The sequence below is a fragment of the Esox lucius genome, chromosome 13 (assembly GCF_011004845.1).
Source record: "Esox lucius isolate fEsoLuc1 chromosome 13, fEsoLuc1.pri, whole genome shotgun sequence".
In the NCBI taxonomy this organism is placed as follows: Eukaryota; Metazoa; Chordata; class Actinopteri; order Esociformes; family Esocidae; genus Esox; species Esox lucius.
The window spans coordinates 4,279,276-4,306,801 of record NC_047581.1 but is presented as its reverse complement, the minus strand read 5'-3'; the positions used below and the strand labels follow the sequence as shown (position 1 = coordinate 4,306,801).

General features: G+C 42.9%; 1 protein-coding gene and 1 pseudogene across 3 annotated transcripts in view; both read right to left on the bottom strand.

Moving 5' to 3' along the window:
- Positions 1–25,409, bottom strand: part of cfap77 (cilia and flagella associated protein 77) — a 55,569-nt gene extending 30,160 nt beyond the window's left edge. The window contains exon 1 of one of the 3 annotated variants that reach the window (XM_020052137.3): positions 25,391–25,409. The gene's annotated coding sequence lies outside the window, so the exon portion shown is untranslated. Of the gene's footprint in view, positions 1–9,791; positions 9,823–25,390 lie in introns of those variants that run through there. The other 2 variants (XM_013136599.4, XM_013136598.4) reach the window with 2 other exon arrangements.
- Positions 13,524–14,930, bottom strand: LOC117595432 (annotated as a pseudogene).
- Positions 25,410–27,526: the final 2,117 nt, after the last annotated feature.

The following is a 27,526-nucleotide window of genomic DNA, read 5'->3' as shown; positions in this document are numbered from 1 at the left end:
GACGGCAAAAAAGAGAAACTTCTCTGACGTGGAGATTGAGAGGCTCACCAGGGAGATAGGAAGAAATAAAATTGTTTCATTTGACAGTTTAAAAAGCGGAATAAATTATGCATAATTTGCGCATAATTTGTAATAATTTGTAATAATATTCGTCTTATTATTTCATGATATTTATTATTAATGACGTTTATTGTTATTTAGAAGACGAATGTCGTTATTATTATTATTTCTATTATTATTTAAAAGAAGAAGAATGTCATTTTTATTATTTTGTCAGTCTGAATTATATTTTGGTAATTATATTATATTTTGGCCTTTTATTACTGAACCCAGTCCATGCGCAACTGCCGGGCCTAACCCTGAAGTCCATGCGCAACTGCCGGGCCTAAACCTGAAACGTCATGTAAAGCGCACAGGCTCGCATCTGAAGGAATACATAAATCAAATGCTTTGGTAAAGTCACACAAATGAAACCTTGAAGTCCATGTTGCACAAAAATAAACACTGAAGTTTGTAATTATGTTGTTGTTTTTTTTTACAGTGGGTCATAATATATCATATCTTTTAGTTTGTCAGTGCGTTAGGATTTTTTTTTCTGCGCATTTCCGCACTAACTCAAAACGTGCGTACACCACCTCCTGAGCTGGCGTAGGATTTGAGAGTGCCGTACGCCAACGTCCATATTGATAAATCTCAAAGTCACCGTGGTTTTGGGTGTACGCCAGGTGTACGCTGTAAATTTGGTGTACGCACTTTTGATAAATGAGGGTCATTAAGCCCTTTTCACGATGACGTCATCTAACTTCCGCTTTTAGCAGTTTAACTTCACTTCCGTTTTACCCTGGTAACCTGAGACTTCTCACCGAAATACAACTGTTGACCACTAACTAGCTAGCTACTTGGAAGAAATTCCAAAAGGTACATTAAATGTAATTAGTAAAGTTAAGAGTAATAATGTTTACGTATATGCAATGGTTTGTAACTTTGCTAACGTTATTGTTAGTTCACAACTGTAAACTGCCTTAGGAAAGTGGGCTAACGTTAGCTAGCAACAACTTTAGTACCAGGTGCCGATAACGTTAAACTGTTGCCTGTACTGTAACACGTTTACCTGTTCTCAATGGCCCTCATTTATCATTCTTGCGTAGAAACGGGCGTATATGTTTGCGTAAGATTTTGCTTACACTCCTCTCGCCGCCTGATTTATGAAGCTGTGCGTACCTTTAAAATCCAGGTGTACGCAATACCTGCCCTTGATAAATGCCGCGGCTGAAAACGATCGTCATTAGAATAACACGCCCCTATATATTCAAGTCTCCGCTTCCCCCACGCCCTCATTTTACGCCATGGACTCACGGAATACGGCAAAAAAGATAAACTTATCTGACGTGGAGATTGAGACCATCACCAGGGAGGTAGAAATAAATAAAATTGTTTTATTTGGCAGTTTAAAAAGCGGAATAAAAGATGATGTGATGTGGAGTACCATTCATTCACATTAATAATTGCATGACAATTTGTAATATTCGTCTTATTATTTTATGATATTTATTATTAATGACGTTTATTGTTATTTAGAAGGCTCGCATCTGAAGGAATACATATAAATCAGATGCTTTGGTAAAGTCACACAAATTAAACATTGAAGTCCATGTTGCAAGTTTGTAATTATTATGTTTTTGTTTTTTTACAGTGGGTCATAATATATCATGTCTTTCAGTTTGTCAGTGCGTTAGGATTTTTTTTTCTGCGCATTTCTGCACTAACTCAAAACGTGCATACGCATGCTCAGCTGAGCTGGCGTAGGATTTGAGAGTGCCGTACGCCAACGTCCATATTGATAAATCTCACCGTGGTTTTGGGTGTACGTTGGAAGTTTGGTGTACGCACTTTTGATAAATGAGGGCCAATAGGCGTACCACAGCCGGGAAACCAAAACCTTTATGCCACAAAGTGTGCTAAGTATTGAATTTTTTTGATTTGTTACAGGCATATTATATATTTGCAGAAAGCTTAGAATCTCGTTAATCTAGCCGCATTATGCAATTTAACGTAGCTATTACGGCGACTAACTCCTATGCACGTGTTTGAGTATAGTCAACATCCACAAAAATGTCGCTAGTTTGGTGTCTGACGGTAAATTGTGTACTTGTGTCTTCTTTTGATTTCTTATATTGATGGTCCCAGAGATATAGCCAAGCATCGTTTTGTTTGAAAAAATCCGTTTTAAATTGACAACGATTACTGTTCTTCAGCGAAATCCAACTCGATCAACTCGGCGCAAAACTATTCATGATATTCAAAACCCTTACTAGGTTTTAATACAGCATAATTGGTATTTCTGAAAAGAGAGTCTCGAGCATTTAACCAGCCATGGTGTATCCTTCTGCATGCCCTCTATGCTTCGTATGACGTCAACAAATACATGCAGTCTGGCAAGGGATTCAAACTCTACGTATCGAGTTATCTGCACAACTAAGAGGGTAAGTAGTTTACTGTGATGTAAGCTAGTTAGCGATGTGTTCCTTTTTAGTGTAGTATTAGGCAGGACAATAGAACGCATAAAAATTCACCCCAGCCTCAAAAACGGCAAAAGAACGCTGGCTGAGCTGGAACGCTAGTGCGTCCCCATAGTAAGTGTACAGCATCCATATTAGGAACATTATCATTCGTCCCCAGAAACTCCGTTCTTCCTCCTACTCAGTCATCACCCCTCCATCGGTCAAACGTCACCCCTCCCTTGGTCAGGTATCCGCTGTCGCCTTATCAAACATCACCCCGATTAAGCTTTTACCCTCCCCTTGTCAATCGTCAGTCCTCTTGTCAATTGTCAGCCCTCCCCTTGTCAATCGTCAGTCCTCCCCTTGTCAATCGTCAGTCCTCCCCTTGTCAATCGTCAGTCCTCCCCTTGTCAATCGTCAGTCCTCCCCTAGTCAATCGTCAGTTCTCCCCTTGTCAATCGTCAGTTCTCCCCTTGTCAATAGTCAGTTCTCCCCTTGTCAATAGTCAGTTCTCCCCTTGTCAATCGTCAGTCCTCCCCTTGTCAATCGTCAGTCCTCCCCTTGTCAATCGTCAGTCCTCCCCTAGTCAATCGTCAGTCCTCCCCTTGTCAATCGTCAGTCCTCCCCTTGTCAATCGTCAGTCCTCCCCTTGTCAATAGTCAGTTCTCCCCTTGTCAATAGTCAGTTCTCCCCTTGTCAATCGTCAGTTCTCCCCTTGTCAATCGTCAGTTCTCCCCTTGTCAATCGTCAGTTCTCCCCTAGTCAATCGTCAGTTCTCCCCTAGTCAATCGTCAGCCCTCCCCTTGTCAATCGTCAGCCCTCCCCTTGTCAATCGTCAGCCCTCCCCTTGTCAATCGTCAGCCCTCCCCTTGTCAATCGTCAGCCCTCCCCTTGTCAATCGTCAGCCCTCCCCTTGTCAATCGTCAGCCCTCCCCTTGTCAATAGTCAGTTCTCCCCTTGTCAATAGTCAGTTCTCCCCTTGTCAATAGTCAGTTCTCCCCTTGTCAATAGTCAGTTCTCCCCTTGTCAATAGTCAGTTCTCCCCTTGTCAATAGTCAGTTCTCCCCTTGTCAATCGTCAGTTCTCCCCTAGTCAATCGTCAGTTCTCCCCTAGTCAATCGTCAGCCCTCCCCTTGTCAATCGTCAGCCCTCCCCTTGTCAATCGTCAGCCCTCCCCTTGTCAATCGTCAGCCCTCCCCTTGTCAATCGTCAGCCCTCCCCTTGTCAATCGTCAGCCCTCCCCTTGTCAATCGTCAGCCCTCCCCTTGTCAATCGTCAGCCCTCCCCTTGTCAATCGTCAGCCCTCCCCTTGTCAATCGTCAGCCCTCCCCTTGTCAATCGTCAGCCCTCCCCTTGTCAATCGTCAGCCCTCCCCTTGTCAATCGTCAGCCCTCCCCTTGTCAATCGTCAGCCCTCCCCTTGTCAATCGTCAGCCCTCCCCTTGTCAATCGTCAGCCCTCCCCTTGTCAATCGTCAGCCCTCCCCTTGTCAATCGTCAGTCCTTCCCTTGTCAATCGTCAGCCCTCCTCCAGTCAAACATCAGCGATCCCCTTAGTAAAGTATCAGTCAAAAGTGTACGATTTTTCCCAGCCAATAAAACGAGCACAAACACGGAACTATTAATAAAATGGACTCAATACAGAAGAGGTGCTAGCTGGTGTAAGGTAAGATCAATTTGTTTTTGCACTTTCATAATCACAAAATTATAGTCAGCCCTCCCCTGGACAATAGTCAGCCCTCCCCTGGCCAATAGTCAGCCCTCCCCTGGTCAATCCCCTGGTCAATACTTTTATATATTTGCTTAGCTAGATTCATTATTTTCAGTTTAGCCGCTAAATAATGTTATCTTAAATGAATCTAGCTAAGCAAATATATAAAAGTATTTCAATAATCATAATTTTCTGCTTGATCTTACCTTACTCCAACTTACTAATGGGATCGCTGACTGGAGGAGGGCTGACGATTTTTGACTGGAGGAGGGCTGACGATTGACTAGGGGAGGATTGACCAGGGGAGGGCTGACGATTGACCAGGGGAGGGCTGACGATTGACCAGGGGAGGGCTGACGATTGACCAGGGGAGGGCTGACGATTGACCAGGGGAGGGCTGACGATTGACCAGGGGAGGGCTGACGATTGACCAGGGGAGGACTGACGATTGACCAGGGGAGGACTGACGATTGACAAGGGGAGGGCTGACGATTGACAAGGGGAGGGCTGACGATTGGCCAGGGGAGGGCTGACGATTGGCCAGGGGAGGGCTGACGATTGGCCAGGGGAGGGCTGACGATTGGCCAGGGGAGGGCTGACTATTGGCCAGGGGAGGGCTGACTATTGGCCAGGGGAGGGCTGACTATTGGCCAGGGGAGGGCTGACTATTGGCCAGGGGAGGACTGACTATTGGCCAGGGGAGGACTGACTATTGGCCAGGGGAGGACTGACGATTGAAAAGGGGAGGATAAAAGCTTATTCGGCGTGATGTTTGATAAGGTGACAGCGGATACCTGACCAAGGGAGGGGTGACGTTTGACCGATGGAGGGGTGATGACTGAGTAGGAGGAAGAACAGAGTTTCTGGGGAGGAATGATAACGTTCCTAATATGGATGCTGTACAAGTGAATTGAAACAAACCTTCGTTCAGCCTCTTCTAACCTGAATGAAGCTTAAAATTCCATAGCCTCAAAAAAGCACCAAAACAGGTCTCTTTTATTTTAGTACTGTTACCTCATTTCACAACGAAACTGAAAAATAACAACTGGCATAGGAAGTAAACATCTGGTCCTGTATGGTATTAATTGTGCTTAAACCTGCGTTAGGTGGAAGTATATATGACTATTTCTAGTCTAGCGTTTGAAGTCATTGAATGGCGCAAGCCATATTTTATTAAAAAGAGGACATTCTCCTGATTAAAATGATGCCCCACTTGTACCTTGAAACTTAAATGAGTCACATACATTATATTTCTTTTTTTCATACAATAGCATCACTCATCTTGTTGTGAGTTTAGGTGTTTACTAATGGGGATGAGTATTAGTAAGTAAACCGGAAACTGCAATACCGACTTCAAGACAAAAGCGGATGTTCGCCACTACGCTGGTGCATAGTCTATTGTTGAACGATCACCTTCAGACGCGCACACAGGACCAGGGGAGGGCAATATTTTTCACTGGGGGGCCACACTGAAAATGCCAGAGAGCATCGTGGGCCAGATTACTTTTTTAACCAACATGCCTAAAAAACACACAACATAGCTAACTCTGTTAACCTGCATATTGTATTTATGCACCGTTTTCATTATTGAACTTAATTTACTTGAACAATGTATTTTTTATTTCAGCAGGCAAAGGCCTAAAAAATACCTTTTTAGGGATATTACTAAACAGAAATGTTGCAACACATATTTGCCTTAACTTAACATTCAACTCAACAGAATAAGCTACATTACATAACTTATAGTGTATAACAGTTATATAGGTATAATAGTTATTAGGGCAGACATATGTCTATGAAATCACTTCTGAAGATTTTCACTCAAAGTAAATGTTGCTATAATTGCCGTCATCTAACTTCATACATTATATTTTTTGTGCTACGTGCTTTTAACGACAGCAATTCCAGCAGCCCAGGTCCATGAAATCAACTTTTAGGGCTACTCACTTAGTATGAACAGGAGAGCCTCGTATGGGCGTTGACAAGTGAGGTGGAGTCAGGAGTCTGCACCTCCACTGTTGAAGCAGTGTGCGGTTCTGGTGAAGCAGTGTGCGGGTCTGTTGAAGCAGTGTGCGGTACTGCTGCAAGATATTCATCAGTGAGGCTGCATCTGCGCTTGGACTTGTTGAATTGTAGCATCGGGTGACAGTTTTTGTATTTCGCTGCATGCTTGCTCTGGAAGTGCCTCTGCAAATTGTACTCTTTAAAAATTGTGACGTTAGCTTAACATATTAAGCAAGTTGCTTTACCTGCAACATCTGGAAATAAATATTTTCCTGTCAAGAGTTTTTTAAATGCACTGCTTTCGTTATCAACTTTTCCAGAGATCGAAAGGCATTAATTGCGTATAGTACGTACAAACGAAAACTTCCGTGCGTGGATTGCAGGGATGGAAATAAAAAAATTTGTCCACCGGCCACTGTGGCTGGTGGATTTCAAAATCTACCAGCCACTCAATGTTTTTACCAGCCACTTTCTTGTTTTTAACCAACAACGTGAAGCGTGTTGACGACATACAGAGCAGTACATTATCAGATTTGTCTCGTCGTAAACTAACCAATCGCGGGACTCCCCATTGTCTGCTTTTCTCCATCGTTCTTTAAAAAAAAGTTTTTTGACTTTCGCCTCTTTGTCCACTGGCTCCTCCTGAGATGTTTTCTCAGCGGACCTCTTAACGCCTGCGATGTAACGCCACATTTTTTAAATGTGCGCCGCCTCTAAAGTGTACGTAAGAGGATTAGTGCCAAGCAATAATACAAAAAATAAAACCATCTCGACAATAAAGTCACATCGTTGTGTTTCGAGAAAAAACTCGTTATATTTCGAGAAAAAAGTCGAAATACAATCTTGAGAATAAACTCATGAAATATCGAGAATAAAAGTCGAAATTAAATGTAGAATAACGCATTCGATCAGAGTGCATTGCATAGCCTACTGATGGCAGAGTTGGATCAATTAGTCAAGCTATATTATAGACTTTGTTTCAGTAACAAAGAAATACTATCAACTATTAGCTAATTATGACAGAATTATAATTAGCATACGAATTTAAAAGAGAATTTGCAAGCGGCTAGGTCTTTTTAGAAAAAAAAAGTGTGTCCAATTTGCGCGATGTACTCGCTTTTGTCCAACATGAATTGACAACCAGTGGACAAATGCAAGGTTATCGCTGGCTTCACCTACGCGCGATTCATCGAGGTTTCGTGGTTTCCCATAAGACGGATTATTAAACTTTATTCTTGATATTTAATGAGTTTATTCTCAAGATTGTATTTCGACTTTTTTCTCTAAATTTAACGAGTTTAATCTCGCATTATAATGACTTTAATGTCGAGATGGTTGTATTTTTTTTATTATTGCTTGGCACTAATCCTCTTCCGTAAAGGTGTCCGGGTGAAACAGTATGCTATTTTTATTTACTCGCCACGGTGGCCGGTAGGTGAAGCGAGTTTACCCGCCACAACACAAAATTACCCGCATTTGGCTGGTGGCGGGTGCTAATTTCCATCCCTGGTGGATTGTGGTGCTGGTCCCGGTCCCTTTTTAAAGGTATTTTACTAGATTTTTTGAAGAAATCATGGACTGTGAGTCAAGCAACCTGGTGAGTACAATAAGATAGATTACCCAAGACATACAGTATATTAGTATGTTAGGCTATGTCATATAGTTTCTGAGCGTCTTATTGGGTCACGTCATTATAGTAGATTTCAGTTCATAATGTCCTTATATGTAACCCACCCCACTGTGATGCTATCATCTGGCTGGCCATTTCAGAGCTTTCCCAGAAGTAGATAAGTCTCCCCCTTCTTTCTCCTATTCCCTTCTACTCTTTTCCTTTCTACTCCTGCCAACTGTTTGCTTACTATCTATGTGTGTAAGAAGGCATAGATACCACACATGATCTAACATCATATGTGGTGATCTAACATTTGATGCAAACACCACATACTGTATGATGCAAACATCACATATGATGTAAGATCACCACATATGATGCAAACACCAATATTGATGTTAGATCACCACATATGATGCAAACACCACACGTTAGATCAATGGATCCGCCTGCTTGTCGCGCCTCCTGTTAGTACCTTTATGAAGGGAAGCTAATTTTCCATCATGTATAACATTCCTGGGGGCGTGTAACCCTTATTTTAATCACCTTTGCACTGTTGTTTTTTCTGGGTATGTATGAACTTGAAAATTCATAATGTGTCCAAAGTGTCCAATTTGGCACAAAGTGGCCAATCTGGAAAGGACACTTTGGCCTTGCTTTAAAAATGACTAAGTAGATCACTGAATTTTACATCAAATGGCCATGAAACGTTACCCTGATTCTGCTGACATCTATTGAATCAAGTGGAAAGTTCCTCCAGGTTCATAATCCATGTTTGGTCTTCCCCACTGCAAATTCAAACATGAATTTGGTTTGTTTTATCTTCTGCCAAATCTATTGTTATACTTTCCTACATTAATTTATCATCATCTTATTCTGCTTCATCCGGGGCCAGGTCGCGGGGGCAGCAGTCTGAGCAGAGATGCCAAGACTTCCCTCTCCCCAGACACTTCCTCCAGCTCTTCTGGGGGGACACCCCGGAAACATAATTTTATAATTCCTTACTACAGAGTGTCTCCTTTCAAATGGAACCAAAAATGTTTCTACTATATTCAGGTCATGAGCTACAAGCATTTAGATTTGGGTACACCATTTTAGGCGGAAATTGACTTTTTTTGCCTGATCCATGAGAGGTTAACGCTTTGTTAGGCAGTTACTTTATTCATGAATGTACAGTAACTCACCTATTTCAATACTGTTGTGCAGGATCGCTAGATAAATATTAATTGATCATAGCTGAATGCTAATTTAGCTCTTTCTTTTCTCCCGGTATCTGTATTGCAACAGTGTCCCATCCAACACCTAAGCATGGCACAGTCTTCGAGAAGATGCTATTACTGTGTACCATTTTGTTCAAACAACAAACAGAAATTCCTGTATCTGAGTTTTCACGATTTCCCTGTTGATGGCGAAATACGTGCCCGTTGAGTGAGGGCGATCAGGAGAGATTACGCTGTGTATGAACTTGTCTTTCAAAGTTTAATGATACAAAATCAGACTTCAGACTGAGAAACATACTGATCCACAATGGAACTTTGTGGAATCATTCTTATTAAATCTCTGCAACCGCAGCAAGACTTAACAAAAAGAAAACGTAACTGTCTTATCATAATGTTAGAGAACTGTTTATCTGAGAAACCTGAAGCCGATGAGCCTCCTAATTTTTCCTCATGGACCTGTGACATCGCCCTCTCACTGTCACCGCACAGTTAACTACACTTAAGACTGACAATACAGTGATTGGGAGAAAGGGCGTGGCATTAGCCTTGAATACATTAGTGACATTACAGTCAAGACTCTGTAGCGAACAGCAGTAATATTAAAAAGAAGCTGCAACAAGAATTTGTGGTCTGTACTACTCAAAAATAAAGTCTAAATGCTTTTTATCTGAAAAACAGAAACTCATCCGCTTATAACCTTCACTAGCATAGGGCTAATGTTAGCTAAATTAAGCTAAACACATACCTTCAAAATCAAACAGGTAACCTTCAACAAAGAATTTGTAGCCTTTATCAAGCTTCAATCTTGAAGTAAGGGACCACTTGTCAGCAAGTCGTATTGGTGGCAGATGTGAAAGGGACTGGGTGAACTCAATAGCTGTAATGATGTGCTGCTGGCAGTTAGCATTGCACTGCGACACCGGATGTAAACATAACCCGCATCGCGGCAGAACGGAAGTTTTCTGACGTCACGTGAAAAGGGCCTATATGGAGAGGTTGATTTTGTTTAACTAGCCTTAAGCCAATGGTAGTTTTAGTAGCAGATTTGCCAATTTCTCATGCCAAAATCTTCGCTGTTAACAACAAGCAGCCCTTCAGAGTTATTCATTTAAATATAATACTTTTCTATAGATAAAAGATGTATCAGAATGTTGCTATTCTTGCTAAAATTGCGCCCTAATCCCCTCCCTAAAAGCAACATTAAGCAATACCACCATCACAACAAGTGCATCACACCCAGTCAGTATATATAATTGCTAATGTTAAATGCCGTTAAATGTCGTATCGCTGTGTAGCCGATTGCCATTATTATCATATTACTGTGTAGCCTATTGAGCTCACTTGCTAGATTATAGATGAATAGATCAGGGAATATTTTTATTATAATTATTATAATTTTTTTTGGTCAATTTGAGATCCTGGGCTATAGGCACGGGCGCCCAGGGCTAACGACGCCACTGGTAATCTTTTTTGCAAACTTGTAAAAGAAACTGTGACAAAATGATTTTTATTTCTAAATCAGTCTGCGGTAGTACGTTTCACAGCTTTATTACAATTCAGTAACACTTTACTGGGAGCCAGGGTACAGCTGGAAAGGCCATCCTCCACAGCCACGCATAGTCAGGTGCGTCTCCATTTCTGTCCCGGTGACCAGGGACTGGACTTCAGGCCCGAAGCAGAGGGTTTAGCGCCCTTGGACATACCGTGGAGGAGGGGAGAGAGGCTGTAGAGGCTGCAGGTGCTGACTTCACCTCGAGAGGAGCATCTGCATGACGCCTGGTACGGCGCCGTGATGAGGAGCCTGGCCATGCTGACTTCTTCCGTCTCTCAATATTCGCCTACTTGACAAGGGGGAGGTGCTTGGCGAGCTGGCGGCGGTCCTCCTCTATCTTCTTAACGGCCTCTGATGCCGTATACACCGGGTCTCCCAACAGCCCAGAAGAAACCAAGAGCAAATTTTCTCACTCTCCTGGACTGCTGATGGTGACAGCCAGATGTGACGATGTCCCACAACCAGCCATGGCCATGCTGCGTCCTGCACACATGGCGTGTGCCTGATTTGAGATGCAGTGCTGCACCCACCATCTGAGATATCTCCCCGATCTCCGCTGCAGAGAAGGTTGAAGTGCCCATGGTGAGTCTGGATATGGCAGTGTTATTGGACACTGCGACCGTCTGCGCCCCCAACGTGAAGACCTTGTCCCACAGCTGAAATTGTCCTTCAACGCAGGCAGCACAGGATTCTTACTGTGCCATCCACAAGTTGATGGCAGGAAGTGGGCCGCCATCGCTGGCTCCAATCTAGGGACAGCTGAACCAATCGCCTCTGTCCTTCCAGCTACCCTGGTGTAAGGCAGATAAGCCTTCACAGGAGCCTTCGCCATCAGAGGATCCTGCCACGAACCCTCTGCGTACTTCGCAAGGCCGGGAAAAATGGGTGCCTCCAGGTCAGGTTCCTTCACACGCGCCACCCAATGGGGCGGTAGGGTGGGTAGGGGGACCTCCAGCCTCAGAGCCGCTCTTTCAATCAATCCCCCCGACTTCCGGAAGGTCTCAGCAGGAGCAGAGGACACTGCGGATGTGGAGGGGACGGGCAGGAGGGGCCCCAAACGGAGACGCTCCTCCTTCTCCTTCTTCTGTCGCACCAAGGCCTCGGTGACAGAAGCACCAAACAGGGCGTCCTCCTGAAGCGGAGCATTCAGGAAAGGCACCTTCTCTGGTTCCTTCAATGACGTCAGGGCCAGCCACAGGTGCCGGACCTGCACCAAAGAAGTCGCCATCACTCTGCCAGCCGACAGGGAGTTGGCCTGGGTCAGCTTGAGTGTGGCTGCAGAAGCGCGCGCCACCTCGCTGACCTCAGCCGGGGACAGAGAGGTGCGGCCCTCCGTCATCCTAGCCGCAGCCAGGAGGCCCACGTTGTTGCAGGCCGCAAGGGACTGCACAGACAACGCATACGGTTTCTCCGCCAGGCTGGCGGAGAGACGGTCCCTCACTGACGGCAGGGCGGGGCGCTTGTCCAACCAGGTGGTCAGACCCGGAACCAGCGACGACGCCAGAGAGGCCTCCAGAGGCGGGATGCCCTTACTCAGGGTCTCCAACCGCCCCTCCACGGCAGTGAAGGGGAGATGGGACTTCACAGTCCCTCTGGCCGTGAAAGGCGCACTCCATGCCTCCTCTGCATACTTACGCAGAGAAGGAACCTCAGGTGCAGCAGCCGGCGCCAGGCGGCGGGGCCGTGTCCAACGGGCCGCCTCGAAAAGGTCGTCCCCCTCCTCTGGCGCAGGCACCGGCATGGGTATGCGCAGGCGCCGTGCAGCAGCAGAGATGGCGGCGAAGATATCTTCCCTCACCCCCAGGGAGTCGGTACCCCTGTCCACAGGGGCAGTGACCTCCTCTTCCTCCTCAGAGTAGGAAGAGTCAGAGGAGGAACTGGAACGCCGCCGCTCCTGCTCGGCCGAGCGGAAGGGAGCAGTTCCAGGGGTGGGCGGAGCCATCACCGGGCCGGTCCCCTCAGCCGACGCCCCCAACTCCTGAAAGGAGTCCTCCTCATCGACGAGAGAGAGGACGTCGGCGAGCGGGACCTCCTCAGCAAAGAATGCAAGCCGCTCCATTCTCACCGACAACTGGAGAATGGCGCAAGCGGTGCATATCGGCTCTTCTTTAGCACCCTCTCGAGCGTGGAGCGGCCCCAGACACGCACAACACAGTGTGCGTGTCCAAGACCGGGTCCAACGTCTCACAGCTGCAGGCTGACATGGCAGTCAGAGGCTAGGGTGCCGCCCTAGATGAAGCTGCTCCAGCGGCGGAAGATGGTGAAGTCATCCTTGACTGTATTAATATCACCAGAATGCATAAACAAACTTTCTCGTGAAGAAAGAAGGGAGGCTGATTGGGGTCTGTGCACTGCTTTTATAGCCATGGGGCAGGTGGCTTAGAGCAATGCTTATTTGCATATTAAAATTTTCAGTGACTGCCTATTGGCAGAGAGGGTAAACCAATAGGAGCGAAGCCCCTATGGGCAAAGCTTCACGATATAGAACTTCATCCAAAGCGACCCTCTCACTGAAGAACGAGAGGCACTCTCTCCTAATTGAAACATAAAGGAGGGCGCAACTCTGACACTTCGGGGGGTCAGACGTGCCCGTCCTAGGGTGCTCCGGTCCACGGCACGCCATACTGGAGTCATGCGGGTCAGGTAATCGACAGACACCGGCATCATAAAGAAAAAACAGCGACAAAACTTGTCAGTGCAAAATAATAGTAGTTGTGATGTTCGGCTTTGCTGAAGAAAAAGGGAGGCTGAGTGTAGGGTTCACTCCGTTACATAGGGGCACGTGTGCCCTGATAGGCTGAGCCATAGTGCATTTTATTTTTAATTTTTTTTTGATGGCCACATACGCGGCTGGGTAAACCACGAGGAGCAAAGCCCCTCCAGGGTGGTGCTTGTTTTACTGTCTTGTCAAGTAGGGCAGAGCTGTCATCTTTTCCCTTTCTTGCCACTGCCTGTATCCACTGGATCCATTTCTGATTGATTGGAGGCATGTCTTGATGGTCCAGCTTGAGTTTTCTGGACGGCAGATGCAGCTGCTGTCGATCGAGGAGGCCGGGCTCTCCTCTGGATCTTGAGAGTGATGAGAGCTCCTCTAGGAAAAGCCGGCGTCGGTACAATTTGCCACCATTCCATTGCTGGTTGATTTCAGTCCACAGGACATAAGCATTGTAAGCAGACATCCACGATGTTGTAGAAAATCACCAAAGGCCAGCAGGCAGTCATGCGCTGACAACTATATGTTGCTGTGACCTTATCCAAATTTTCAACTCCTCCTTTGGTGGAATTGTAATCCAGTATGATTTGTGGCTTGGGCATTACAAGAACATTCTTGTTCTCCTTTGGGCAGTATGAAACGAAAGTTGTGTTTTCAGAGAAAGCTAATTTAAGAGGAATTCACAGTTCTGCCCTGCATTTTCAGAAGCTCACTGGGAAGTTCAGGTTTGTTTTTTCAGATTTTTCCAACCATGGTCAGCTTTCTGTTCTGTAGTTCAACGCCAAGGCAGTAGGATGTAAAGAAGTGGTCACACGTGATGTTATGACCTTGCAGACCTTCACTCATGTCCAGCACCACCCGCATCCCCTGGTTTTTCTCAAGCACTCTGCCGGGTGGCTTCCCAGTGTAAACTGGTGTCATATTTTGCAGGCTTTTTTGGCATATACTGTCGGAAGGGACAATGTCCTCTGAATGGAACAAGGCGTTCATCAACTGTAACATGAGGACTGGGATTGTACAGTAACGGTAGAATTTTCACCCATTTATCCCATACATCTCTGATTGCAGCTAGTTTGTCTCTTTCACGTCGACCCAGTCTGGTATCACGGTTATCTGAGAAATTATGTGGAATTCTTGTAGAGACATTGTTGCTGGAAATATTGGCCTTCCATTCTCTTCATTCCACAGGCTGGCCGTTGCTTCTCCGTTTGACCGGTAGACTCCAGCTAATATGAGCAATCCAATGTATGCAAGTCAATCCGATCCAGTGGCTTCCATTTCTCTTGAAACACAAGGCTCCCCTCCAAGTTGGTTATGTCCAGTACAATCTTCTCTATTGCTAGGGGTAAAAAGAGCTCAAAAGCTGATTGTATGTCATGGACTTGAGTGACAGCAAATCGTGTAGGCCCTGGAACCATTTTTATTACAATGGAAGCTGAGAGTCTACCTTGACTTCGCTGTGGTGATGGTGACCATTCAATATGACCATCTTTAGACTTCCATGTCTTCTCTTGATGATTGTTGTTGCATGCTCTCTCTCTCATCTGATGGAGGGGATGGTACGGCAGACTCCTCTGAATCCTCTTCACTGAAGACAAAATCTGGATCATCAACAGCATTGTCCTCAATCTCTGAAATGTCCTCTGTCTCTGAAACCTCTTCTTTTTCACTTTCACAGTCCAGAATTTGTGATAAGACTTCATTGATTGAAAATCTTTTGGAGCTCATTTTTGAGTGTCTGTGTCAGAGACCTGCTGCTCACACTGAGGAGAAGCTTGGGAAAGCCCTTTTTCACCCAAACACAGTTCTAAAAGTGCAACCAGGACCAGTCCAAAACAAAATAAAGACACATTTTTATTTTGCACCTGTGCAAATATACTCATGAAAGCCTCCGGGCCAAAATGACCCACAACATCATGTTTGTATACAAAATCAACACAGACATTCCAAAACACACCAGTGTGTCCACATTTTGCAGTTAGGTTCATGATCCTAAATGAGGAAAAGTAATGTAATTTCATGGCGAAAAAGAGTGGTTAGCTAGTATTTTAGACAACGCAAAAGTGGAAATGGGTCAAATTGACCCTCAACATAAAAGGATGGTTAAGTTTACCTCCACCACAAAGTGTCTATGAACTGTATGGCTTTTGCCACTGGCCGTTTTACTAGTATAACTAGGCTTACTAGTATCTACTAACTTCCTAGGAATAATCATAAGAATTGAGTAATTTCTAGCGAGAATGAAGATGAACTTTTACATGCCAGAAACAGTCGCAATATAACCATATACAGTTTTAGTTAAGGCTTATTATAATGTAACTACTGAATGTTGTAGACAACTAAGTGTTTGTCTATCATGACCCAAACCGCATGCACGGATGCGTACTTCGTAAATCCACCAGAAACAGTCGCAATATAACTGTAAACTGATTTATTTCAGGCTTACTATAATGTAGATACTGAAGGTTATAGCCAGCGACGTTTTCGTCTATACGGAATACTTCATAATGCATACTTCGTTTAGAATGTGAGAAGATTCGAACGCGGGACCTATAGTTTGTAGGTCTGCTTCTCTAACCACTACGCTATTTAACAAGGTCAGTCAGTCACTCAGTAAGAGACATTTGCTCTTCTTGTCCGGCAAAAAGTCTACCAGCAAAGAGAAAATCCATCAACATTTGACAGTTTTCCTTACCCAACGTAAATTAATGAAACTTTGAGATTCCCAGATTTACGTTTACATGTATTATATGATTGGCCTAGAGACCAGGCTGTTTATTTTCCTAGATATGTACAGTTTTTTGTTAAACCAGTCTTTTTTATCTGAAATAACAGGCTTATAATTCAAAATGTTGGTTTAGAGGAAATCATGCGTGTAATAAACATTTCATAAACATTCAGATACAGTATCTCACAAAAGTGAGTACACCCCTCACATTTCTGTACATTTTGATTATATCTTTTCATGTGAATTTTTTTTTTAATTTTTTTTTTTTTAAATACATCAATTGGCTAATTCTTGTTATTTTAAGTGTTTCCCAAATATGTTAAAAAAAAAAAAAGAGCTATATAGATATAAGGTGTATATGTTTTCCGTGTTGGGAGGTGGTGGCAGGATACTAGACCCCACTCACCAATGATTTGTTGATCTGCTTTATTTAAATGCTTCTAAGATTAAATTCTGGTTTATTTTTACAAACAGCCCATGCAATTCTGATATTAAATCTCAAATGAATAAAAGTATCAGACGACCTGATATACACCCACACCTGCACTGACATACCACGTAGAAAAGAGACTAATAAATCCAAGACTGAGTTTTAATAGAAGACCCTATGTTTGACAAGTTTGTCCCAACCCCTTTTCAACAGGGCACATGGCGCCAACACGCCAGACTGGTTATAAGAATAGCAGAGGGGTTAGCTGGTTTCCTGGCCCAAAAAAGTGACAAAGTACTGTTAGAATGAGCGGATCGCCTTATTAGAACAAACACACAGTCTTAAGAAGCAGTATGTGGTTATCTCTGTGGTGTGGTCCTTATATAGTTAGTTAAATTCAACATCCTCACAAATGCTGTTGGGTTAGATCCGCAGTTTTTTATGGTAAACACTAGTTAGATCCCCAGATGGGATCTATGTATAGTAACAATTTCTGTCTCCCCTCAGTTGAATAGGGTAAGAAAACGGTGAGAGGGACTTTGTTAGCTGAAAAGAGTAAAATGCAGACTTACAATTCTATGATAAAATTAAGCATTTGTGAGGAATCTATTTCGGTGATCCATCATTATTGGTTGTTTGTATTAGAAGTATAAAGCAGGTCAAGGAGCAAGCTAGCATTAATCATTTAGCATTAATCCCACTACTGTCATATCGCTTTCACCAGTGCTGAGAGTCTATAAAAAATAACAAAAATAAAACCTCTCCACCAATTCATTTCTTTTTTTTATGACCCAGCCTTGTTCAGTAGAGCCTCTGTTTTGAACTCTGTTTTCTTGTTTTTAGACAGTGTATTTTATTTACACATTTAGATTTCAATGTAGGCCCTAACAATAAACACTAAGACTAGTATCAGGAAGAGAGAGGAACCGTTTAATTTTTCATTATGAAGTACATTTTGTTTCTGTCTTAGTACACTGTTGGAGGAAATGTTGCCTTAGAGGTTGCTAATATGAATAGATTGTTCTTATTATTATTATTATTAAGGGAAGACAAATACATGAGTCTTAATTAGAATCAGTGTTAGCCTGTTTAGCATTTTTATTCCTAGTTCTTAATTCCTAGTTGTTACAAACTGGGCCATGTTATTCTCTCTTTAAAAAAAAAAAGGGAGGAATACATGCAATTAAGAAATTACAGATACAAGAATGGAGTTAGTTAAATACACACCTCCCTAGTTAAGATTCCAACTTTGTGTTGTGCGAGATTCCATCTTTGTTTCCCACAAAGTAGGAGTCCTGATTCCTGAATCACTGATAGACCTGATACACCTTGTCCAATGGCACCTGTGACCCAGATCATTTTAGGGCAAAACCAAGCCCAGATCTATGAGGCAGCCAGGACACTGACGGTTCCTGCTTCACCAAAACCAAGGAGAGGTGGGGGACAGACTCATGTACAACAGACAGTCCAAGGCTGGACCATTACTGGCAACCACCACAGCCAGAGGAGCTGAGCTCTATGAAGGAGAGGTAACCATCTTGACTGACTCATAAGAAGAGGGACACTTGACTTTGGGGTCACAGGGAGGTACAGTACAGACAGCAGTGGACACGCATTAAACTTGGGACCCCAGAATGGATGACAACAAAATCACAAGGCATGAAACAGCAGTGTCAGTCTTTAAACCCCTGTAGTTTTTCACATATAGCAACTAGGAAGGTTGGAGGAATGGAGAGGACCACGCTACACAATGCGTCAACATCCATGACTACACCAGTCAGGAGCAATTCACCAGGACATGGGGAGATCAGGGAGCAGAGAGGAGTTGTATTTTCATTTACTTCCTTTTTTTCTTGTTTTATTATTCAATTTTATTTTTGGGTCTAAGCAAATTTACCAGCAAAGCCCTATTGTCAATTTTTGTTCATTGTTATTATACTTCAAGGACATTGTGGGGTTTATTATTTATTTCAGCTAATTTGAGATGTCTGTGAAATAGCACTTTGTAAAGCACTACCCCTATATCATCAGAAGATCAGTCTTTACTTATCTCTTTATTTAGAACCTAGTGGCCAGTGAACAATATCTTTTAAAACTGATTTAAACAACTTAAATAGACAGACCACCAAATTCACTACTTTCAATTTTTTCCATTTTCTTATTTCAAATCATAATTGATAGTTGTTTTTAAGTTGGTGTGACTTGTGATCTTTTCTTTTTTGGTTTCTGACATTTAAGTAATGGTCCCACCATCTCTTTAATAGTTCAGTGTCATTTTTAGTATTGTTGTAGCCTGTTTGCTAGGGCCCAGAAGAATAATCAAACTGATGCAGTGTTTTGTCTTGTCCTTTCTCCTATAAGGACGGTGTGGCAGACCTCTAGCCCAATGCATGGAGACGAATTGAGAACAATCATGTGAAGTGAAACCTCCTGCAACTTTTCCCTTTGGCACCTTTTGAGTTCCAGAAACAGATTTCTGGCATAACGGACATTTGTTCTGGAAAGGCGGAAGGCCTGACCACCTTGGTATATCTGGAAAATATCTCCAGTCCTACGGTGAGACAGAACAACTCTACTTGAAATTGAACCTTGAGCCTTCTGAGACTGTGTGTACAACATCAAGACTGCGGCAAAGAGGCCTTTTGGGTCAATATCAATAGACGAGGACAAGAAGACTGTGCCAGGTAAAGGGAGAGGACTGGGGAGTAACTTCACAATTAAATTTAGACTTTGACATGTATTGGGATAGAGGTTGTGCTATATTAGGTCAAAATGTAGCGGGAAGTCAAAACTTGTAACTAGAATGTACTACCTATTTTAAAATCCAATAGGAATAATGTTAAAATTGGGATGGGTAAAGATACATTGAATGGCTGAAACGAAAATTCTACCAGAAGAAAATGGAAAGACTCCGTGGGAAAGCCCAAACTATTCCTGCCAACCAGGAAAAGAGCGGTAAAGATAACTGATCTTCCTTCTGCGAAGGAAGCAACAACTGATTGACAATAGGCCTTAGCAGTTGGCCCCAATGAACAACATGACAGCTCAATATCTTAGGAAAGGACACATGGATCCAGGCTAACCTCTTCTGACCAGACCACGACCCTCCAGCACAGGAGTACATACATCATGAGTCCAGCCTGGACTCAAAGAAGGACAAAACTGGCAGACAATAAGGTGACCTCCTCCTCTGCTGCCTCTATGATAGCTGCAACCCTGGTCAGCCTACTGGGGATTTCTGTGGAGTCTAGAATCCACAGGGACTGCCAAGGGCGGGCCTGGAAATTGACTCTGACAGCTGAACCGAACAATCAAACTGACCAGATGTCACCACACGTAAACGCACTTACACTGCACCCTTACACTGCACCTCAATACATCCACCACTCACCCACACACTCCGAGAACACATTTTGGGGAAAGCAATGTCCAAAGGGAGGAAGAATAGACCTAGTAGGGACAGTTTACACTGTCTCTGGCTTCCACAGTCTCCCCAAAACAGGTCTTTGTCAAAACACCCTATACTCATATATTCTCCACACCAATTATTAGGGAAAATGGAGGCTCTCTCACCTATACATTACAATTACACGACAGGCTAAATATCCCTAACAGGTTTTACACTGTATGCATGTCTTTCATCCTTTCAACTCCAAAAAGGGAGCTAATCGGGAGCAGGTGCTCTCATTGGTCGAGGTAACCAGGTGCGATGGTCCTCCATCTGTAGGGACTGGGTGGTCCATAGGTGCAAAGGGAGGACCAACTCTTGTCCCATCCTTGCCCCAATTCACAACCCAATTTAGACCAGAGGTAATAAGCAGACAAACTATCTCTGCTCCATTAGTGAACCATACTGTTTGCAGGGGGGACAGAATAGCTCATATAGAATGTCTGTTGACACCTGGGTCCCCTAAGACAACAGTAAGTCTTCTCTCTGCCTCACCAAAATCTTCTGCCCGAATATGTAAAACAGCCTCATGGGACCAGAGGAAAGCAGCCCTAGTAGGTAACAACTGCCCAGGAAAAGTAACGATAACCCATGTGCTTGTGAGATAGGAAGTTAGAATTTTATTCTCTATAATTAACCCATCCATATTAATCAATGGAACTGTGTTCTACTTCACTCTTTCTACTCCTGAAGGTGCTCGAAACGGGAGTGTCAGGTGATACGCCCAGGCCATCAGGTGGTAGTCTATTCCAATCTGTAACTGTGCTTTATTGTAGCCAGCGGTACACACCTGACCTATCCTGGCTGACCCATAAGCAGACCTGGGGCACTCGAACAATGGGTATGCTACTGCCCATGTACGGTGAGATGTAGTCCTGGGATCAAGTGCGTGCTTTAGCTTTAGAAATAGAACATCTTGCTAATGTGACAGCTAGGACCAGTAATTTGATCTCTGAGGAGCTGGGAGCTAAACGCTTGCTTGCTCTCCAGAGCAGGGTAGCGTTAGACTATCTATTGGCCGCCCAGGGAGGAACCTGTGCTCTGATAGGACAGGAATGCTGTACATTTGTACTTAATTACAACTCCACTGTTTCTGACCTAGTTAATGAAATGATTCAAGTTTCCCACCAGGCCCACAATTATAACATCAAAGGACCATTTTCCTGGATGGCTGAATTGTGGGTGCAGTATTGCTGGGTAGTCATTATAGTCATTGTGGCCATAGGCCTGTTGGTACTCCTCCTTATGTGCCAGTTGTCGAGTGGCCCTGAATGTATTGTGTTACAATAATAATCAATTTAGCATGTAGCTAAAACACATGCATTAGTTTAAAACATCCCAATGTTTAGAATTTATCTACTAATACTGATTTACTGATGCTCACATATACTGACTGCCGCACAAGTCCACGCATAGGCAAATATTCACATAGTTAACCTGGAGTTTTCACGATGGTATACATCAAACCCAGAAGGGGCCTTGGCCCTGTGTGGTGAACCACAGGATGACTATGGTGATGGGCCCTCCCATTGTAGGATCCTCCTGTTTCAGTTCTTTGTATTTATATAATTTGTATAACCATAATAACTGTCTTGATTGTCAGTGTTTGATTCAGATGTAACTTATTTAAAGTAACTGTGGCCTCCTGGTCCTTAAGATCCAGGATGTTTTCTGATATATAATTGTTCTGATAAATGTAATAATTTTTTATAATTCTCTATATGCATTCTTTTAATAAATTAATTTTATTGATATTGTCCCTGTTGGGACAAAAGGGAGGAATTGTAAAAGATGAATTTATCACCCTATTCTTATTTATCAATTTTTCTGCAAATGAACTGTAATAAATGGACTGTTTTAGACTAGGCCTGAAATTGCTTTAGACTGTTTATGGTTGCCACATATAGAAGAAGATCTAGGTCAGCATGCCCTGTTCTTACAAGTGATTATGGCCACAACCAAGGCAACCAGGCCTCAAACATATCTTATCTACGTCCCTGTTCAGTTGGCTCCAAGGTAAAGTTGCCTGTGTCTCCTCTATATTCCTCCGTTTGTGTAGGATAGGGACTGGGGGTAGCTCAGATCAGGAGGTCTGTTAACGCTGACCTAGAATTATGGTTGCCATGGCAGTATAGGGTTTTATATTGTTTTCCTATTAGTATGATGACTTGTTTTGTATGTATCTCATAGCTTTAGTGATAATATGCTGGGGGGCTGACAAGGAGGAGTATAAAGAGCTAGAAGCAATAATGTATAATCAGAACAATTGTTATGACACTACTCTGTTGGTCTCTGTACTTAAACTCTGTTTTGTGAAAGCGATTGTTCCCGTGGATCCACGTAATTAAACTTGAAATAATCAACTGTTATACCAGACATTGAGAAGTTTTTACTTGTATAAATTGTGAACATTTTCCGCAACAACACTGAAAAAAATATACTTTGCTACAATGTAAAGTGAGTGTACAGCTTGTATAACAGTGTACATTTGCTGTCCCCTCAAAATAACACAACACACAGCCATTAATGTCTAAACCACTGGCAACAAAAGTGATTACACCCCTAAGTGAAAATGTCCAAATTGGGCCCAAAGTGTTAATATTTTGTGTGGCCACCATTATTTTACAGCACTACATTAACCCTCTTGGGCATGGAGTTCTCCATGATGACATCACAGAGCTGGTGGATGTTAGAGACCTTGTGCTCCTCCACCTTCCGTTTGAGGATTCCCCACAGATGCTCAATAGGGTTTAGGTCTGGAGACTTGCTTGGCCAGTCCATCACCTTTACCCTCAGCTTCTTTAGCAAGGCAGTCGTCTTCTTGGTGATGTGTTTGGGGTCGTTATCATGTTGGAATACTGCCCTGTGTCCCAGTCTCTGAAGGGAGGGGATCATGCTCTGCTTCAGTATGTCACAGTACATGTTGGCATTCATGGTTCCCTCAATGAACTAGCTCCCCAGTGCCGGCAGCACTCATGCAGCCCCAGACCATGACACTCCCACCAACATACTTGACTGTAGGCAAGACAGTTGTCTTTGTACTCCTCACCTGGTTGCTGCCACACACGCTTGACACCATCTGAAACAATCGTGGTCTCATCAGACCACAGGACATGCTTGAAGACCCAGCCACGACACATCTTCAGTGCTCTTACTGAGGGAAGGACGTTGTTGGCCAAGATCTCGCGATACATGGCCCCATCCATCCTCCCCTCAACATGGTGCAGTCGTCCTGTCCCCTTTGCAGAAAAGCATCCCCAAAGAATGATGTTTCCACCTCCATGCTTCACGGTTGGGATGGTGTTCTTGGGGTTGTACTCATCCTTATTCTTTCTCCAAACACTGGCGAGTGGAGTTTAGCTCTATTTTTGTCTCATCAGACCACATGACCTTCTCCCATTCCTCCTCTGGATCATCCAGATGGTCATTGGCAAACTTCAGACGGGCCTGGACATGCGCTGGCTTGAGCAGGGGGACTTTGCGTGCACTGCAGGATTTAATAATTAATAGACTGTGGTCCCAGCTCTCTTCAGGTCATTGACCAGGTCCTGCCATGTAGTTCTGGGCTGATCCCTCACCTTCCTCATGATCATTGATGCCCTTCGAGGTGAGATCTTGCATGGAGCACCAGACTGAGGAAGATTGACTGTCATCTTGAACTTCTTCCATTTTCTAATAATTGCGCCAACAGTTGTTGCCTTCTCACCACGCTGCTTGCCTATTGTCGTGTAGCCCATCCCATTACAGTTTTATCCCTGATGTCCTTACACAGCTCTCTAGTTTTGGCCATTGTGAAGAGGTTGGAATCTGAGTGTGTGGACAGGTGTCTTTTATACAGGTAACAAGTTCAAACAGGTGCAGTTAATACAGGTAATGAGTGGAGAACAGGTGGGCTTCTTAAAGAAAAACAAACAGGTCTGTGAGAGCTGGAATTCTTACTGGTTGGTAGGTGATCAAATACTTATTTCATGCAATAAAATGCAAATTAATTATTTAGAAATCATACAATGTGATTTTCTCTGGATTTTTGTTTTAGATTTCGTCTCTCGCAGTTGAAGTGTACCTATGATAAAAATTACAGACCTCTACAGGCTTTGTAAGTAGGAAAACCTGCAAAATCGTCGGTGTATCAAATCTCCCCACTGTAAGTCTATTTCCCAAAGACAACCTGTATGGTCTTGGCCACCGTGCTGCAGCTCAGTTTCAGGGTCTTTGCAATCTTATAGCCTAGGCCATCTTTATGTAGAGCAACAATTATTTTTTTTCAGATCCTCAGAATTCTTTGCCATGAGGTGCCATGTTGAACTTCCAGTGACCAGTATGAGGGAGTGTGAGAGCTAAACACCAATTTTAACACACCTGCTCCATTTACACCTCAGACCTAGTAACACTAACGAGTCACATGACACCAGGGAGGGAAAATGGCTTATTGGGCCCAATTTGGACATTTTCACTTAGGGGTGTACTCACTTTTGTTGCCAGCGTTTTAGACATTAATGGCTGTATGTTGAGTTATTTTGAGGGGACAGCAAATGTACACTGTTATACAAGCTGTACACTCATTACTTCACATTGTAGCAAAGTGTCATTTCTTCAGTGTTGTCACATGAAAAGATATAATCAAATATTTACAAAAATGTGAGGAGTGTACTCACTTTTGTGACATACTGTATGTCCAAGTGGTCTAGGGCAAAGTTAAACCAGGCAGTTTGTTTCTTTGATGGCACATCATTCCATCTAGCAACCCTCCAACGACTGCCTTTTCGATTCAGTGTTTTTCTTATTGTTGAAGCAAGCCCGGTAACCTGAGATGTAGCAAGGGAGGTCTGGAAATCTCCAGATGTTATGTTTGGGTTTGCATTTGCCTTCCTTTTCGGAATATTTTGGAAGGGCGTCCACTTCTAGGCCAAGTTGCTCTCATGTTAAAAGCGTTCCATTTGTTTGCCTCATATATAGTGGACTGATGGAGCTCAAATGTTTTTTAGCTGATTATATATCTTTCTGTTTCTCTCGACTGATGTGCTCTTATTACTCTTCAAGCAGCACTGTAAGTACACCGGGAAAATCCTGACGCATTCTTGGTTTAACCAATACCGTTATCAGTTCGTCCCGATCCGTAATTTTGAGTGATTACGCCCATCTCACTACGATAATGTATTTGTCTCAAACCCTGATATTTACCTCTTTGTCCTTACTATAGCTAGTATATAGCTAGTATATGGATTTCATGCAAATAATATTTCAAACTGCCAATAACGTTGGGACAGCTGTGATAGCTGCCTATATTAACTGTACAGTCGGCTCGTTAATAAAATATATCTGCAACCCAGGGTCAATTGTTTAAAATTGTCAATATACACAGTTAAAAAATATATATGTAGCTAGCTAACTTTATAGTCTCAAAAGTAAGAGTTGCGATATATTTTTTTTTTAGGTTGCCATTGGTAATTTACTAAAGAATAAATCGACATACTTTACCCTTTACTCTCTGCTGTTGTTATCTGTTGTTATGGAGACGAGACGCAAAACAATGATGAAAAGCGTGTAGGCGTAGCTACAAGCACAACTACCAGCGGTACACAAAATAAACGCGGCAGTTCCTATATTCGTTCAATACATTTGTTGATTAACTGTAGGTGGATGACTTGTTGAACAGAACTGTTGATGTGAACGTTATCCATCGGGACGATATCGTGCCATGTGTTATTGTGTGTGCTTGTGTAAAACAAGGAAACTACTAGAGTAAAACAAGAACAATCATATTAGGTGATAACGATAACATTAAAACAGGAACCCGTGTGTGTGTATTTTTGACTATGGTTATAAATTACTGTGCTTTCGGAAAGTAGTCAGACGAGGAGGGTATATCTGCAGACCGCAAGTCGGCAATAAGGTATATCTGCACAATAAAGTATATCTGCAGACCGCAAGTCGGGGACGTTACTTAATATGGGGGTTCCTGAATATTAAGTTACGCCCATTGACTGTTTCCATTGCGTTCGTTTTATGAAGGAAGAATTACAAGGTCAATAACGAAGATTTCGTGTGAACCTCTAGCTATATATTTAGGAATTGTTAACGTGTTCACTAAGATCGCCTATCTACTAAATTATTTGAATTTGAGATTCGAATAGCTTGCCAGTGACAGAACACAGAAAACACGACAATCCGTATAGCTATGTTTAGAGATATAGCTACGCTACGAGGTAGGCTAATTGTTAACCAGCTCTAGTCAATTAAAGTACGTTATAACTAGCTAAAGATGCATGATGCACCTGTCACTATATGCAAGCAGGGAAGATCCATTTATTTTTTTGCTTCATATACACTATGTTGTCATTATTTAGAAATGTAAACCAAATAATAATTTGTCATGGCCATCTATGCATTGGTGTAAAAAGTAGAAGTATTTGGCAGTGTTGACCAGTTTTGGGAAGTTGCTGACGATGAGCTAAATGACCTAAACAGAGTTCATAGCTAACCAATTACCTTAATTGATAATTTACACTCTTCCTTTTTATTTTATTGATCACTGGTTTGTTTTGAACTCCCTTTACCTGGTTACTTAGATCTTAATTAGATACTTCCCTAAAGTGGTGAACACAGCTGAACCCAGTTGCGTACTTTGTACACCTCGAGTTCTATGTGATTGTTGTGATCTTTCATTTCAGTTGCCAAGATGCGTTGTTGACCTGGGGGATGCTGTTGCCTGGGTAAATGCCAACACGGGCCTCTTCTGAGACCGGGTACAAGTCCTCACCCCTGAATGATGAGGAAATACAGGGTGCTGTGCAGATGCTCAGAGAGGCAGAACAAGAAGCTTTCTCCCCATTCATGTTTTTGTTTAATAATTTTGAAGACACTGAAACATTCATGGATGAAATAGACAAAAGAGGTGATTTTATGTGATAATCTTGAGCACCCCTCATCATCTTTTGAATGCCCCCTGGGGGGTGGTACTGTAGTATGAGGGATAAAGGTAAACCCCTTTGAATGCTATACTGAGTGGAAAGGTTAGGAAAATTGTGCAGGGAGAATCTACAGCGGATATAAAAGGTCTACACACCCCTGTTAAAATGCCATGTTTTTGTGATGGAAAAGAATGAGACAAAGATAAATCATGTCAGAACCTTTTCCACTTTTAATGTGACGTATAATGTGAACAATTCAATTAAAATAAAAACCTTACAATAACCTGGTTGCATAAGTGTGCACACCCTCTTATAACTGGGGATGTGGCTGTGTTCAGAATTTACCAATCACATTCAAACTCATTTAAAATAGAAGTTATTACACACCTGCCATCATTTAAAGTGTCTAAATTAGCCAGTTTTAACACTTTAATGCTAATTGTGTTGTAAATACAGCAGGTTGGCCTGTTACTAAGATTTTAAATGATCAACCTGGATTGTGAAACTGCAGTAATGGCCTATTTTAATTTTCTTACCTCATGACACCTGGCTTAAAAAGAAATGGCTAATGGCTAGCGATCAATATATAGTTTAGGAGATATTGTTTTAAACAACACCACGTGCCAGGGTTTCAGAAAATTATTGCACGTAGTAATCAGAACAATAAAACTCTAACAAAAATAACCTAGATAGCTAGC